The sequence below is a fragment of the Phyllopteryx taeniolatus genome, chromosome 7 (assembly GCF_024500385.1).
Source record: "Phyllopteryx taeniolatus isolate TA_2022b chromosome 7, UOR_Ptae_1.2, whole genome shotgun sequence".
Classification (NCBI taxonomy): Eukaryota; Metazoa; Chordata; class Actinopteri; order Syngnathiformes; family Syngnathidae; genus Phyllopteryx; species Phyllopteryx taeniolatus.
This window is the reverse complement of record NC_084508.1, coordinates 22,046,050-22,064,247: the sequence shown is the minus strand read 5'-3', so window position 1 is coordinate 22,064,247 and position 18,198 is coordinate 22,046,050. Positions and strand designations below refer to the sequence as shown.

The 18,198-nt window shown below is 38.8% G+C and overlaps 1 long non-coding RNA gene across 1 annotated transcript; it reads left to right on the top strand.

Annotated features, from left to right (window-relative positions):
- Nucleotides 1-6,623: 6,623 nt before the first annotated feature.
- On the top strand, nt 6,624-14,337 carry LOC133481071 (uncharacterized). The gene is made up of 4 exons (XR_009789446.1): nt 6,624-6,741; nt 7,334-7,876; nt 12,558-12,691; nt 13,832-14,337. It is a non-coding gene; the product is annotated as an uncharacterized LOC133481071 (long non-coding RNA).
- The last annotated feature ends 3,861 nt before the right edge of the window (nt 14,338-18,198 follow it).

The window sequence follows — 18,198 nt, the reverse complement described above, 5'->3', positions numbered from 1 at the left end:
CTTTTAGCTAGAAGTAACACGAAAATGGACAAAGAAGCTGTGATATTACCAAAATATATTTAAAAATATATAAATTTAAAAAACAATCTTTTTTTCACATTTTGAAAATGATTTCTATCCCTTGTCTTAATGAACAATTTTGAGGACATGAACTCTTTTGTTCTGTTCTAAATAATTCTGTTAACTTCTAGCACAATTAAGCCAATTTATAAAATGGGACTGGACTGCACTGAGAAAGTGTGTAATTTCCATTTTTTTTAAATTGAAATTGTTGAAACATTTTTGTTTTAACATTATTATCTTAAACACAACATCTTACAGTTTTATATATATATATGTATAATTTTCAGCTAAATTATAATAAGAATTTGGATTTAAAACCATATCGGATTTCTGTTGGTGTTGAAGGCCGACATTATTATTATTATTATTGTTGTTGTTGTTGTTGTTGTTGTTATTATTATTATTAGTAGTAAGTATACTAATACAATTGTAATTTCACTTTGAAACAGTAGGGGAGCTCTTGAGCAAATAAAAAAAAAAATTCCTTACTGCACCTTTATAGCTTGTTAAATACTGTATATTGGAACTATTCTGCATGTACTGTTCACTGGTCATATCGAGAAAAAAAAATTATTTAAACTTGAAAGAGAAACATTTTGTTTTAGTACATTTGAATTAGGCTCACATTTGAGGTGGCTAATCAAAAAGCATACACTGATGCACTTGAGCGCCGTTGTTCTCAGGCCTCCAGAATTTACTTCGCATCCCAGTGGCTAATGTAATTTTCCATACATGAAATAAATAAATGGAATGTGGGAAGAAGCCAATAATAGTGGTAATACGGGCAATACATTTTCGATGATTATGTCCAGAGAAATTATAAAAGCACCTCCCTAATAAATTACTTTTTAAAAAAAAAAAGAAAAAAGAAAAAGAAAAAACACAGATAACAATTAGGTCTTTTGTGCATTCGGTTGGTGTTTTTTTGGGAAAGTCGAGGAGGCTTGTGAAAGCTCCTCCACAGAGTTTGCCTTATGCTTGCTGGAATAAATTGGTACCATATGGTGTGATGACAGGATCACTCAATCTTCTGCGTACCTGAACACCACATTAATCATTTTTGGGGGGATATTCTTTCCCTTTCATCACACAGGAATTTCCAAATAGCCCCCCGTCTTTATTTCTCTCACACATGTAGCGAATTTACATACACAGGCTCCACTCTGCCCTTGTTAGCGACCAGAGCATTTGACCGGGTTCAAGCCGGAGCAAAACAAAATGTTAGGTTAGGTGTCAGGTGAGACTTCCGTCCTGCTCAACATGTTGACTTACTTTTCCTATTAATGTATTTAAGAACCAGGAACATCTTTCAGGTTAACATTTTTAAATGAACAATGACATGGGGAAAATAAAATGGGATTTTCGAGGGTGCAAAACCTAGTATTGAGCATATGAACTTGGTATTTCCAAAAATCTCTGATCTAATCAAATATGATTTAAAAGATAGCAAAGACCAAAGCTAAAATGTCAAATAATTATATTCCCACCTACCTTCATTTCATGGCTAAGCTTTAGTTCTTCAACTCTAAGTATTGGCATTAGCTTCTTCCACCAAGTCAGACTAAAGTGAGTACGTGGATAGTAAAAGGTGGACAGAGTTTCTTAAGAAGGTGAAGTGGGCAATAGCTAAACCAAAATAAAAAAAAAAAAGAGAGAGAGAGAGAGAGAGAGAGAGAGAGAGAGAGAGAAATGGGACAAAAGAGAGAGAGTGGTCTTTATAGCAATGTCCGCTTGATGAATCAGACATGTCTTATTTGTTGGCTGCACTGCTGGGGAATTTGCATTGATTATTGTAGCCCTCAACAGATACATTTAATCAATGTGGCACAGCGCAGCCAGAAAAGTGTGAGAAAATGTGGGAGGCGCACAGTGGAGCTGTAACCTTGGCCAGAGCAGAGGAGCCACAGCTCCCCCTTCATGCCAAACAGATGAGATCAGGACCCAAACCGACTTCCGAGGACAGCACAATCTCTCATTTTCCTCACTAGAAAAAAAGAAAAGAAAAAAAAAGAGAAGGGAAAAAATCCAATCCCCTTCTTACACAGTAATAACATTTCTACGGGCTAATGTGTCTTCATTAAACTGCGTGTGTGCCCAGCTGTTAGTTCTCTCACTATGTTTATTACTGACAGTATATTACTTTAGATTTTACACTTTTGTATCCTCTTTTATTGTTCTATTTTTCTTTCTCTTGCGGCAGCAAAAATATATTGTTATTATTCATTCATAAAAATACAAACCTAAAGGTATTTTGCATCATTTTGCAGCAATACAATTACATTGAAGACAAATTGCTTTTAAACTTGAAATTAAATGAATATATTTAATATTAATTCATTTTTGGGTTGAAGTTATATAATTTAAAATTGTTTTCACTGTCATAATTACCAAAATAATGGCTTCTATGCTACAATAAAATAAAACATATATTTACATATTATAAGTTAAACAAATTGCAATAATATTAATTGAACCAATGTCTTTCTCAGTAAGCTGGCTTTTTAAGTGGTGAAACACCATTTTTATGTAAAACATTACCACAGAAAAGATGTCAACAAAAGTGAAATTCATAACTTTGTGAGTGATTTTTTTCATTTGGTCCCCCCCATATTCGATTAGCATGAAATTATAAATAATAATTATTATACGTAAGGATAAATATGTCAAATGTTTTCAATATTCCCACTCAACATGCACACATAGCGAAGCATGTTAGAATGCACTGCTCCCGCCTTTCTTTTCCATCTCTTCCCTTTTCACATCCCATGAATTTCTTCAACAGCATCCACCTTTCGCATCAAGATCAAAAGTGTTCTTTATACACACTGCCAGTGGACGAGGGGTCAGGAGGATCGCCCTAACATGAATTCTTCTTCTGCGAAACAGAGAAAAAAGTCGATACAGTGTGCGGGGGGTTGGAGATGACACTGTTACGAGGCAAATGTGGCAGGAGGGCGGTACATGAGGGCCCCACTCACTGGGGATTGGTGCTGAGGCTAACAAATGGTTTGTGTTGCAGAATTGCACATTATAACTGGCCCCTATTGTTAAATTAACCTTCATCAGTCGGGTGTAAGTGGCCCTGACTCCCACTGATTTTCAATGTATATACACCTACACTTTTATGATAAAGAGCTTTGTGTGCAAATGAGGCCCGATATGAACTACAACAGATCAGTCTTGCTGTCATCATAAGCAACATTAAAAGCAGGACAAAGAATTACAAAGTTTCCTTTGTGTCGTTCCTCTACAAGGATAAAAGCAAAGAGAAGCCTTCCAATATCTCCTGTCTACTTCTCTTTTCTCTGAAAGGCATATCTCAAGAAGGACTAAAGCGTACATTCGTCTCTCCCCAAGGGTGCGGTGGCAGTCGTGCAGAAAACGTGAACTGCCGAGGACCCCACTGTTTAGCAAACACTGCGACTGAGGGGAGGAATTAATTATTCAGAGCCAAGGACCAAGGCAACCCCATTTGATTGCACCACAAAAGAAAGGTCAGGGCTTTTCATAGGAGGAACCTTACTGGTCCTGCACCCTGTCAGTTGAGGGGATGCGTACAGTGTGTAAGGCTGGAAGGGAGTCGAGTTCACAGCTCAATTAGGAGGAAACAGAGGTTTTAGGTGGATGAATTGGAAAGATGCGTGTTGACATCGCTGGAAAAAGTGCGGATGGTTTGGAAGGAATGACGAGCAGCTGGGATGACCCGTTAAGTGACCATTTTGCCAAGGTACCCCACAAAAAACGATATGATACGTCAAGAGGCAAGGCACTACAGGCACTGAGAGCAGTCCCATACCATGTTGAACAATCACATTCCATTGCATGCAAACCTCATATTATATTATTTAATAAAGTCTAAATGGAGTATATTAGGAGTTATGCAAATAAAAGATATTTTCCTTTACAACTTGGAGATACTTTGAGATGGCCCTTCGTTCTCTGGATGTAATCCTAACCCTATCAAATTTCACTGCGAGAGGCCAAATCTTTCATCAAGCCTGATTGTCATCGAAGCCTTGCTCCACATACAGCACGAACCTCCGCTGCTGTCGTCTTCACAGCAGATCATGAGCACTGCACACTTACTGTACAGCCAAATCCATTCAGGATCCCGTGCGTTAATGGACTAATCTGCCGTTTAAGAAGAATACCACAGAGGCCTCGTGGCATTGTGTTTCTATTACTGTCGGTCGTAATCTCTAAAATATTTCAAACCAGCAGAGCCCAGCAGCTGAGAATAAAACTGAGGGAGAAAATTCTACAACTGTGCAACATGGGGTGCTTCATCACCCGATTGGTGTGGGGTAGGCGCCACACACAAATCCAAGCAATTCTATTGGTTAATTTCCAAAGCCATGTTAGCCAATCAGTGGTAAAGAAGCACATCCATTCCATGGAAACCAGGCTCGCACCAGTAACGGCTTCCAAAAAACTTCACGGAGCTCCAGTTTTCCCCAGTAACCCAGGATTATTCTTCAGTATTCCTAGGAGTTCAGGCAGTAAAAAGGCCAAAAAAAAAAAAAAAAAAAAAGAGGAAGAGACAATTAAATATTCAGGAAATTAAAACAAAATTCAGTAATAGGAAAACAAAATCCAATTATATTTCTTGGCAATAGAACACATTCAAGATGTAACATCAATAGGCATCGTAATCATCCAAAGCAAGTACATACAGTACATATCAGCAAGGCAGCATAGATTTTATATTGCGTATGGAGATATGTTACTCAGTGCAAATGCAAAGTAGCGATTTCTGTCACCTGTCAACGTCGTTAGTTTCTCATTCTTTTAGATGTTACATTAACTGAATACACAAAAAACATTTTGTAAACTCAGATTGTATTCATATGAGGGCACATAGTACAGTATATCAGTATAGTTACTTTTTGTTGCTCATTGTTCATTGTCTATTAAACAGCATGCCTTGAAAATTAAATGTATTAAAAAAAATCATTACCACCTGAAATTAAACGTTTTAATCAAGATTTTCAATCCACATCGTTCAATGACTTTTGAAATCTTAAAGCAAATCTAATGTCTGATTCATATCTATTATAGTTCAATGGACAGGTACAGAGTAGACAGCGGCATAGGTGCTTCCTGACAAGAGTTCTCGGAAATAGTCCAGCAGTTTTATCTTGGTTTCACACATCATCATTTTTTTTTCTGGGTAATAAAACACTGTTCAGTAGGCAGTCTAGCCCAAACCTTGTCATACAGTCTGTTTTGACCATTCTAAATATACACATGTACAAACAAGTAATTAAAGTGATGGATAAAAAACCAAGGCACTATCATCACTGTGCAATTTTAAAAAAATACAGTCTTTTAAACTGGGACCGTCTTCACATATTTGCAGATTTAAATTTGATTTATAAAGTACTGCATGATTTGGCCCCAGCTCCTCTGGCTGAGTTCATCAGCCAAAGAAACAGCTCTGAGCGTGTCACTCGAGGCTCTGTCAGAGGTGACTGTCTCATTCCTCTGCGGAGGAGCACTTTCAGTAAGTCAGCCTGGTCAGTGAGGAGCGCTGGTGAGTGGAACTCAGTACCTAAGGAGGTTAAACTGCTTACAACATACAAGGCCTTCACAAAAAAACTGAAAATGTGGCTAGTTAACACCTATAGCTGCCAACACTAAAAGACAAGTATGTTATGTTGTCTTTTTGTTATGATCAAAAAAATTATGGTTTTATTCTCTCTTAATAGTATAGTTTGATTATGTATCCTGTATTATATTGTCTTGTAGATGTATTTTACTGCTTTTTTACATCATGGCCAGGGGACTACAGATGAAAACTAGCCTTCTGGCTAATTCTGGCTTTTTTAACCATGTGTACTTCATGTGTTTTATGAAATTGCATTGTCCCCTTTCAAAAAATAAACTGAAACTGAAACATGCTAAACGTCATACATAACAGAACATACTAAATATCAACAACCTATGTGGCATTATAGCACAGGGAGGCAAGGTTTTGTATTATAGGGCAACATTTGATTTTTAAAATGGACAAATGGGCCTGGTCATTCGTAGATAATGTTTAAAAAAGAAATTTAAATGTATATGAAAATATGTGAAATTGTTTATTTTAATAATAGAGTAACAATACATGCTCACAATTTATTTCTATTATTCATAATTAATGTAATTATGATCAATTAAGTAAGTATATGACACAATCAAAAATATACATTTAAAAGTATGTATTTTTTAATTTTACAAATAATCTTTTATTTCATTATTTACAATAAAATCATTCACCAATTATTGAATGGATATATATATATATATATATAATTCAATACAGGAATACAAAAGTAATAGAGTAATAAATAAATACATAATCATATGATAATTTAATGCAACGAAGTTGTGTACATTTAAATGCACCGTGGGCCGTATGTGGCCCTCAGAACATACTTCGCCCACCTCTGTGTTATAGTGTTTCTAAACTTGTTTGTTGTTTGTTTTAGAAAAATGAAAAATGTTGTTGTTCCTGCCACTTGCATGCATGATAGTTCTCCATTGATGCTGAACTGATGCACTTCATGTTCATTTCAGAAGTACAAGCAAAAGTGAGACATTTTTCAAGATTGACCAGGCGAAATCTCAAATAGCAAGTGCAAAATGTACACATACGAAATCAAGAAAAATGCACCACTGTGTGAACAATGCAAGGTATTTATTTGTCCCACAGGATTACATTTCTCATCAATTTTGTGACAATCCCAAAAACTCTCTGGTGTGCATAAAAGAAGCAGAATCTATCCCTGTTTGACAAACACTTTGCTGCTATTTTAGCCTTATGAAGTGTTCTTATTTTAAGAGGCAAAACAGAAACACAATATTCCCACTAATATCATATGCGAAGATTTTTAGAGCAATAAACTGATTCTGAGAGCACTCATCAATCTTTAATCCATCCTCGGGCTCTATGGGGCCACATTGAGTAAAAACCTGCCTACAAAACCTGGAATCAGGCCAGATTGTAGTGCGTTCTAGGTTCAAGCAAAGGACTGGAGGACTTGCTGACAATTGGTTGCGGACAGATCTAAAGAGACCATTTAGGTCCTGGTACCCAATGGTAACAACCCTTTTGTCTCAATTTTAGGTTTTGGTAACTCTCATATTTTGGGTACTTTTTATTTGGAAAATTCTAATTCAAGAAAAAGTCCTAAAATGTTGAAAGCAACTTGATAGAAACACTAAAGCTTCCTGATCATATGTTGGTTTGAGTTTTTTTTTTTTTTTTTTCCCCCCTTTTCCCCAGGCATTTGAAAATCAACGGCGCAGTCCGAGCTGACAGGACAGAGCACGATCTAACTAACAAACGATCTGTGTCATCGCAACAAAGCCACAAACAAAGCACCTGGGTGTAGCGTGTGATTTCGTTGCCAAATGGATGTGGCAGGTCTACCCAACGTAGATGAGTGAATCCATGAAGCCTTGCTGAGTCTGGAGCTCAGCAATGAAAAATTAATTCAGACACAGAAAAAAATTAAGTGCTTCTGGAAGCGTGCGTTGTCTGTCCCTAGAGGTTGTTCTCTCGGCATTGAGGTCCGCTTTAAATGTGTCTATTTTGAGTGGAAGCCGGCAGCTTGTAATGTGACCTAAGTAACTGCCTGCTGACTGATAGTGTGAGCCTTAGACCTGCCATATGTTTTCTCACTGACAGTGTATTCAAGTAAATGTTTATCATGAAACAAAATGTGGCCTGCGAGTCTTCATCTGAGGAAAGAGCAAAGGGAAAGGACAGGGTCCACGGTGACGGAAGAGGACTTCACAGAACGCCAGGTTGGAAGCAGTTTTAAAAGTAAGACGACGCACCATGTGGGCTTTGGCACTACAGTCACAATAACAGCGTCAAGGACGCAGTGTAAGAGGATATAGCAGGGGCCAATCGAACCATCTGTAACATCATGCTCAAGCCTGTTTACTTTTGACATGAGAGACAAAACTCCTCAGCTCACTGAAGTAAATGCCAGATAAGCTTACAAGACCTGAGTAGTTCTTTTTACCTCCACTAGGGCAAACTTGGGCAAACAGGCCACATTCAATGTATAGAATGTTAATGACTGCTTATAATTTTGTTTAAAATGGTTATTTCCTAATAACAACAACATATACCATACCGGCGGCACGGTCCGAGACTGGTTAGCACATCTGCCTCACAGTTCTGAGGACCCGGGTTCAAATCTGGCCTCGCCTATGTGGAGTTTGCATGTTCTCCTTGTGCCTGCGTGGGTTTTCTCCGGGCACTCCGGTTTCCTCCCACATCCCAAAAACATTCATGGTAGGTTAATTGAATGCTCTAAATTGCCAGTAGGTGTGAATGTGAGTGCGAATGGTTGTTTGTTTCTATGTGGCCTGCGATTGGCTGGCGACCAGTTCAGGGTGTACCCTGCCTCTTGTCCAAAGATTGCTGGGATAGGCTCCAGCAATGAACTGTCTTTAGAATGACAACAAATGTATGTTAAAAACATGCCTTCAGCCCCGATGCCCCCCGCCCTTGGAACTCACGAGTCACGACCACCTGACCTCCTAAACACAGACTCGTTAACCCTCTTCAAATCCAAACGTACTGCCTATTCACTTTAACATTTACTATAACATTTGCCATATTCATTGATATTTTATGTTTTTTTTATTGTATTTCTTTTAACTACGTTTGTACGGTGAGTGACCTAAAAGCCACCTATAAATAAAATTAACAATAATAATAATATATATATATATATATATATATATATATATATATATATATATATATTTTAAACTGAATGAATTGACACAATTATTGTGACTTTGATGAAATCCCCAGTGCTGCTAAAAGCACACCAAATCAAAACACATTTGTATCTGCTTAAGGAAAAATATCTCTGAAGCAGTCGCAGCGCATAGATGCCTATCAATGTATTGCTTGTGTTCCCTCAGTAGGATACAATTAACATGGATTGACAATGACAGAAACTAAATTTTGCTGAGACGCTATAGTTTGAAATGGTCGAAGTAAATAACCATGTCTCGGTCAAATCTCTGGTGAGATGGAAATTGGCTGTGTGGGGTCAGCATGTCAATTCAACCATGTTTGCCTGGATCTAATCAAGAGTTTTCAAAATGTTCAGACCCTATTTTTGGCAGATAGAATGTTACATAGATGGACTTAAATAATCCAGTCAGGTTATGTGCTTATGTGGGCTCTTAAAAGCTAAAGGGAGATACAGTTCCACCCAGATATGAACTCTCCGTTTGATCCAGGCTAACAAATAGTAGCTGTAGCACAGTCAAACTCATTGAGTCATGGATTTTTGCAGGTGACAAATGATTGAGCCAGAGCACATTTTTGTTCTCTTTTTTTTTTTTTTTTTTTTTTAAATCAAACGTGGTTTTATGCCTGAATAGTTTATTTTCCTGTCGAAACTTGCCCTATGAAAGGAAACAAAACGAGCTAGAATAGGGTAGGACACATTGGCTTCTATAGTCATTTAGCTGCTGCAGAAGCAAAGCAGGTGGTGAGGTTGATGACAATAAACAGACAGCATTGGTGGCCTAATTTCTTCATGTCAGACAACACCATATGGCTCCTCTGCTCTGTATCTATTTAGAGGCTGCATCCATATACAGTAAGCATGCAAGCATCATAGTCTTCACAATTAATTAAAGAGTGGAGGAAACTGGATAAACATCACTATATATACCATATAAGATATGCTATTAAGAGGGGATAGAAGTCTCCAAAGTATTTATATGTAACGTGCCATGTCCTTGAAAAGATGTAGCTTTCTTTCGTTTTCCCATTGCTGAAATGCAGCAGCAAACACGGACAAAATACAGATCACATCAAGAGTTCCGTTGTAAAAGTGGAAAACATTCATTTGAGCTCTCACATGTGAAATAGAAATATTCTGTATTGAATTGAATTTTAATTTTTATTTCAACTTATTTCATTAATAGCAGGCCACCATATTATGCTGTTGTCAGCAATCTGAAATCACAATGCAGATCTAAAAAGGGTTTAAAAATCTTGGCAAATGATTGTTTCTAAAAATGTTACTCGAAACGGTTTTGTGACAGCTCTGCTTGTGCATAGCCACAAAAAAATTGAGAGGCTCAAAGAGCTACTAGTAGAATATTTATTCATAGGCGTGTGACTGGAGACAGTGATTGCTGACACGGAGTCTCTCAAGCTGAGGTGGTGACAGGTAACAGGGTAAACTATATGTGTTGCAGAGACAGGCCAATCCCTGTTGTGGCAGCAATGATGATGTGATGCCCAATGGCTCGTATGTTGCACAGACACCCGAACACATCATTTAGTACTACTCATATTCGTAAACATATGTTGCACATTTTTGTTCAAATGTATGCTCATGGAGGTGGAGCATTAAACAATTGAAATTTATATATGTGCGTGTGTGTGTATATATATATATATATATATATCCATCCATTTTCTGTACCGCTTCTCCTCACTAGGGTCACAGGCATGTTGGAGCCTATCCCAGCCATCTTCGGGCGAGAGTCGGGGTACATCCTGAACCGGTCACCAGACAATTGCAGGGCACACAAAACAAACAACCATTCGCACTCACAATTACACCTACGGGCAATTTAGAGTCTTCAATCAACCTACCATGCATGTTTTTGGGATATATATATAATAGTGATTGTTCTCCCAACTAATCCTATTAATTTGAATTTAAATAAAAAAACACAAGGAGTCTTCCAAGGTGTCACCTTAACACAGAAATAAGACCAGAACAGAACGTTTCCAGAGTGAGAGTGGTGAGGGGTCTCTTGTCATCCCCCCATGGGTTCTCCGTCGGATCATGTAGCAGGGCTTGAATTAAGCAGAAAATGGGTTTGTGTAGCCAACAATAGCACTTAGATAAGAAGAAGCACAAGTATTGAAAATGTCCTGCAGAGGCGGGTTTGCAGAAATGCATTGTTTCTGTTTGACTGGAATGCCTCGCTTTTAATGGCCCGCTAGTGGGGGTCAACCACCAAGTGACAAAACAATATCACATTTGCATGGCAGCGTACGTACAAATACGCAAGTTGTCAGGCATAGCAAGCTCAGCCTTTTCAACTTGACAGCAATCCCTTTAGGTGTGAGACGAGCGAGGTTCAGCGGTGCACGGGACGGCGAGAGATTTGGTGGTTGAGGAACGGTGAGACTGCGGAAGTTGCATGCAGTGAGGTGTGTGTCAGGGCACGAGAGACAAAGCAACGATTACACACAATGAGGAGAGCAGAGTGCACACTGACACTAATGCAGTCCGAGGGGAGACACGAGACAGAGCGCTTGTGACAACTGTGCGAGGCCGTCACACTGCTGACAGACAGCATTATGGGTAACAAATAGAGCAAAATGCTGCTTTTTTTTTTTTTTTTTTTTTTTAACGCTGCTGATATTTCTGGTTGTAATGACTGAACACAAAAAGCAAATAATCAACATAAAAAGAAGTAATAATAACAAAGTTGACTATTTCAAACTGACATGTAACGTATTTTTTAAATTGCAGTTTTATATATTGTACCTTTGACCTACTTATTTTTTATTTGTGCAATTCGACTATAATGTATTTAGTTGTATTGTAAAATTAGTAATCAACTAAAAGGGAAGGACATAGGTTAAATATTTTTTTGGGAGGGGGTGGGGGGCTCAAAGTTCCCGTGGGTCCTTCCAATTCTTTAATTCCAATGGAGATTATTTTATTCACTTAAAATGTCCTTAAATTTGGGATAAAATGTTTGAAACTGCTCAAGATTTTAACTTGCAAGGTCTAATTTCAGGGGCAATGTGTATGTATGGACAGTATTTAAATTTATTCTTTAAGGCGCAATTAAAAGTCTTAACTTTTCTCCAAAATGGACAGGGCGCCTTATAATGCGGCGCGCCTTATGTGTGCACCGAGTTCCAAAATCTGTAAATGTTGTTGTGTGACTTTAATGAGCGCTCCGCTTGACTGACTGGTAGCATTTCCTGCCGACACGCTGCTTATATAGAGGAATGCGGACGTGACTGTGGACAGCATGCAGACGTAAAGGGGGAAGGGTGCGCGTGACAGAGGACGCTAAAGACACGCCCCCAGTAGGTATATAGTTCCGGTAAGTGCATCGGTTTGGCACCTACGAAGAGACACGCTTACGAAACACAGTTTAAACTGCAAGCTATTAGTTACGCGGAGGAACATGGGAATTGAGCAGCCGCGAGAGATCAACGAATCCATGGTTCGCAAGTAGAGGAAGCAGGAAAACGAGCTTCGCCAAGTCAAGAAGACGAAGATGAGTTTCCGCGGAAACAAGGCGAGGTGGCCCGAGTTGGAAGACCAACTCGAGCAATGGATTAATGAGCAAAGAACAGCTGGGAGAAGCGTCTCTACAGTCACCATTGGACTGAGTGCTATAACTCGGAGCGTGCCCTGTTCGTGGACTTCAGCTCAGCGTTCAACACCATCATCCCTGAACTCCTTTCCTCCAACCTTCTCCAGCTCAGCGTCTCACCTGGCATCTGCCAGTGGATTTACAGCTTCCTGACGGGCAGGACACAGCCGGTGACGCTGGGGGAGACCACCTGGGGGAGGACTTTGATGGATTTGTGGATGAGGATTGATCAAAAAATAACGTGAGTACATTGTTAAATACTTCAACAAAGTACAACCGAACTCAGTTTTGTTCCCGCTGCCTTTTTAAAAGCGTTGTTTTAGCGTGCATGCATGCTACCGTATGTTTCAGGCTAGCGTATGTTTTACCATGCTTACGGCCAATAATGCGGTGCGCCTTATGTATGTCTTAAATACAGATATAGACCCCGTAACTGAGACTGCGCCTTTTAATACAGTGCACCTTATGGTCGTGAAAATACGGTATTTGTGTGATAAAGCAGAATATTGATTTTTCAGTTTGGGTTTGAACATATAAATTCATCACAGCTGTTACTGTAATGTAGGCGGTCCAAATGGTTGGATGTCTTGAAAGTAGTAAAAAGTCATTTCTTTAAGCCTTTAAACATTTTCTATAAATTACGTGATTGTTTTTACTAATATTTTATAATGTGATGCTTAAGTATATGTCATATAGATAACTAACTATATTAATGCTTATACTGTATATGACAATCCATCATGAGACAAGATACATTTTAATTTAAATGTATATATATATATATATATATATATATATATATATATATATATATATATATATATGTTCACTTTCTGTTGCATGTGCCTCTTCTATCTTATGAAGCAAAAATAATCAAGAATAAATCCGCAACCAATGCAATGCAATGACATTGGAGGAAATAAATAACATTGATTGCATAAACAACAATTTATTTAAGTCACAAAAGTTAAAAAGTGTCTATTAATTGCCTGTTAAAGTTTGAATTTCCAAATAAGATGAGTCCACTATAAATGATTGAAAACTTTATTTCAACTTTTCATGGTATAATAAAATAACTTTTGGACAGCTGTGTGATACCATTTAATGTACTAATATTTGAAGGTTTTTGAGTAAAAAAATAAAATAAACAAAAAGATGACCAAAAATATTTTAGAATCTAAGAGGCCATGTGGTTTTTACATTAAAAGCAGATGCAACTTTGAGCCATTTTCTCATAAATTAAGGATACCTTTAAAACGTTACACATTTGCCTGGGAAGCCATCAGGCTGTTGCACCATCAAGAGGTTTGACAGCACATTGTATATGCACAGGGGAGCACTATTATTGGTTTTACTGTGTCTTCTTGTGTGACTTCCTCAGGGGCAGCCTCCATCTCTTTTCGACAGATGGGGATCCTGATGTGTTCCTGACTGCGTTTGTTAAAGCAAGACCTGTCTACAACTCTCCAGGTGTGAAATATTTAGAGCCTTCTCTACAAATGGCCATCATCATGTGCAACACTGGTGCCACTGCAATGTGCAGTTTGTAATCGTCCTCCTGTATCAAATAACACAGTGCACAGACTCCAAAAATCTGAATCTTTATTGGAACAAAGTCAGACTATGTACGTATAGGATACTGTGTATGTAAGTGCTTATAGTTACAGTATTTCCCCAAAATACTGGTGTAGCATCTGAATTCATTTGCATTGATTTCCTAAAAAAAAATATTGAATCGTATTCGTGATTTGCAAATAAACAGTCCATAAAACTCTTAAGAGTGAAATTGTCATATAAAATCTTCATAATAGAACAGTTTTATCTGGATTACTTAATGCTTTTAATGTGTGAATTAAAGGCAGCAGCTATAGTCAATATTAAATACCAATAATAGCCATGCAAAAATTTAAATAATAATAATAATAATCGCTCTTAAAAATGCTTATTTGTGGAAAATCCACAATATGTAATCTGAACTGAATAGAGAAGCTGGAACTTGTGTTATAAAAGGACATTCAAATTATTAGTCAATATGTTTTTTCTGAATAGAAGCATTCCAAGCACTCGATGAATTGTGACAGCGCTTTCGGAATGATTGTTTGACCATGAATATGAACGTCTGCATGAATAGTAAATCAAATGTTAACCAACGATAGTCCCATGTTATTGGTTGAGGAAACAGCTCAAAAGACGGTAACTAAAAGAAACAAGTCTTTTGTTAAGGTCCCGAAAAGAGGATATGATCGGAAGAGAAAAATGCTGTACCCTTCTGTTAAAGAAGGTGGAAAAAACAACAACGATCATTGAAATCACTTGAAACTGACAAGAGTAGAATTTGCCAAAATGCATTGTCCCAAGCCACAAAGCTTATGGAAAAAGCTTCTGAGACAAAACTGGAGCTTCTTGGAAATTTGCAAAAGCTCTATGTTTATCCATCCATCCATGCATCCATTCATTTTCGATACCACTTATACTCATTAGGGTTGCGGGTGAGCTGGAGCCTAGCCCAGCTGACATTTGGTGAGCGGCAGGCTACAGACAGAACTGATTGCCACCCGGTCGCAGGTCACATACACTAGAGACAAACAACCACTCACACTCACATTCAAACCTACGGACAATATAGAATCTTCAGTTAACATGTTTTTGGAATGCAGGAGGAAGCTGGAATAGCCACAGAAAACCCATGAAAGCATAGTAAGGACATGCAAACTCCACACAGGAAGGCCACAGTCTGGATTCCAACCCCCAACCTCTGAACTGTAAGGCGGATGTGCTTATGACTCATCCTCCGTGCTGGCCAGCTTCATGTTTATAGACGCACAACTGAAGCACAAAAAGAAAAGAACTGTGGATCTTCCGTGACGATCAGAGGAGGCTAGATTATGTTCTGGGGCTGCTTTGTTACACCAAGTTCCGGGTGTCGTGAATATGTGCAGTGCACAATGAAATCTCAAGACTTTAGAGGCATAGTGTAATGTAGTGTGCTGCCCAGTGTCAGGAAGCTGTGTGTGTTTATGTTAAAGGTCTTAACAGCATGGGTTGTGGTCTTAATGGGTCAGATGCGTGGGTTGTGAGATGGATGCAGTAATCAATCTCGCTGGGTTGCATTGGAGCCGGAAAACAAAAAAATACGGGACACTAATGTCTGGGGAGAGAGGATCTACGTATTTAACATAGAAATGTGCAATATACTGTACTGTACAGATGCATTATGTTTACATTAAAGAAAAAGAAAACTGTTAACGTTGGCCTATTAAAGAAAATACATTCCAAAAGAGGCATGTATGCGTGACCAATCCAGGGTGTAATCTGCCTTTTGCGCAAAATTAGCTGGGAAAGGCTTGAGCTCCCCTGGTGCTGAAAACCGCTGTCATTCATTTAGAAGACAATACAATGTACTTTACATGCTTTTAAAGAAACAAGCAGTACTAGCGTGTATTGTATCTCTAGAGCATGTGTAGGGTTACACGATGCCAAGCGTATTCCCTGATGAAAGTATAATCTATTTACATGTCTTGTCATAAAGTGAGCCCAAAGGCAACAGTGTCAAAAAATGAAAAATTACTTCTGCAAATGTCACACGTTTTCACTCTCTCGCAAACACACACACACGCACACACGCACGCATGCACGCACACACGTACACATAAAATGGACTAGCAGATCTCCTGGATCTCACTGTAAACTGTAAACTCTGCTCTCTTATGACTCCTGACTGGGAGACACTTGCGGGAAAATCAACAATGGAGGACTCTTCATCATTTTGGCAGGTGAGTCGCTTCACAAATTACCTCTTGCCCTCCATCCTTCACACAGGGGACTTCACCTGCATCTGCAGCAGATTGCGCTGCCACTCAATTCATTCCCATCCCACTGTACTGTAACTGTCTCATAAACTTTGGGTTATGATGCCATAAAGAACATCATAAATATATGCACAAATATGTAAAAATGTTAGCGAGCACACAGTTGAAAATCAATGGGGAGGAATTTTGATTTTCTGTATGTAGAACAAACAAAGTATAGCGGGTGGACATAAACAGAAAAGTGAATGCTGGGTGACATTTGATGGATTAGCTGCCTTGTCATTTCCGAGACATGATGTTGGTGAAGTCACAGCTGGTTTTATTTTGTGATGCTTTTTTTTTTTTTTTTTTTTAAATCCATTTTCCTATTCAAGAAAGGTACCAAATGTATGTTCGGGGCTAATATTTCTGCCCTGTGATTGACTGATTACCAGTCCACGGTGAACCACGCCTGTCACCAAAACTTAATCTGTGACCAGGGGCGGGGGAACAAGTTTGAAAGCTGGGGGGGGGGGGGGGAACAGTACTTTTGGGGCACTTTTTCCTGCACTGAGGACAATTTTGCCACTCCAAGGGTACTTTTTGCTGACCCACTTTCCTAACCAGAAGCTAATAGCCAATGGGGCAGGGTCGAGGCAGTGGCAACTGAGTTTCCTGATGGTAAGCTAATCCTTGACGGCGCAACCCACCGTCTCATGCTCCACTCAACAACAACAACAACAACAAAATATAATAATAATAAAATATATATATATTAGGCGGCACGGTGGACGACTGGTTAGAGCGTCAGCCTCACAGTTCTGAGGACCCGGGTTCAATCGCCGGCCCCGACTGTGTGGAGTTTGCATGTTCTGCCCGTGCCTGCGTGGGGTTTCTCCGGGCACTCTGGTTTCCTCCCACATCCCAAAAACATGCATTAATTGGAGACTCTAAATTGCCCGTAGGCATGACTGTGAGTGCGAATGGTTGTTTGTTTGTATGTGCCCTGCGATTGGCTGGCAACCAGTTCAGGGTGTACCCCGCCTCCTGCCCGATGATAGCTGGGATAGGCTCCAGCACGCCCGCGACCCTCGTGAGGAGAAGCGGCTCAGAAAATGGATGGATGGATATATATATTATTTTTTCAAGCTATCTGTGCGGCTCAGTATCAAGTGCCCAGTGGTTGAGGTCAAGAATGTTGAATATGAGTCTTAAGTCCTTTAGCATTTTTGTATTCAATTAATTCAACACCATCTGATGACTTTTGACCACAAAAAAAGATACAAATTGCTCGTCAATGAAGCAAGGCAGCAGAAGTGACAAAAAATAGCAGGTTGTAGTTGCAGCATTTTGTATGTGTGTGTATTGATAATGTATTGTTTGAAAATTGTTTGAAAAGACATACATTCAGACCCAATTTCAAAAGTTTGTGTACTCAGTGTGTTGCCATATAAAGTTTTCAGTTTTAAGTTGAAAATGTTACCGTGTAAGGTCTGGTAGAGCAGCAGCGCCATGGCTTAAATGTATTTGTACCCATCATATAAAACACAAATGGCTACCAAGTTTGAATGTTTTGTTTTATATGTAGACCAGCTGAAGTCACCATAACCATCTGAAATGCTAGCCGCTTTGAGGTTTATCTTTTTTAACCATAAGGTTGATATATCATAAACTCAACTGTACCCCTTGGGTGGATTTTGTGTTCAAATGTCCAACAATTTGAACTAGATTATTTTCAAAGGTGGCTGAAATATTCATCCCGAAATATAGACCCACTTATTGTAAAATAGCTACTTTTAGAGATATGGGTGCAGCTGTTTGAATCGTTCGGTTTCATTTGCACTTGAAAGGAGGCTCGTGTCAGCCTTCCTCCAGGTTGCTGCACACGTCACTCATCAACTGTATCTAATGATTAACCCAATGTGAGGCGCTAATAAGCAGCAAGCACCACCCAACGGAC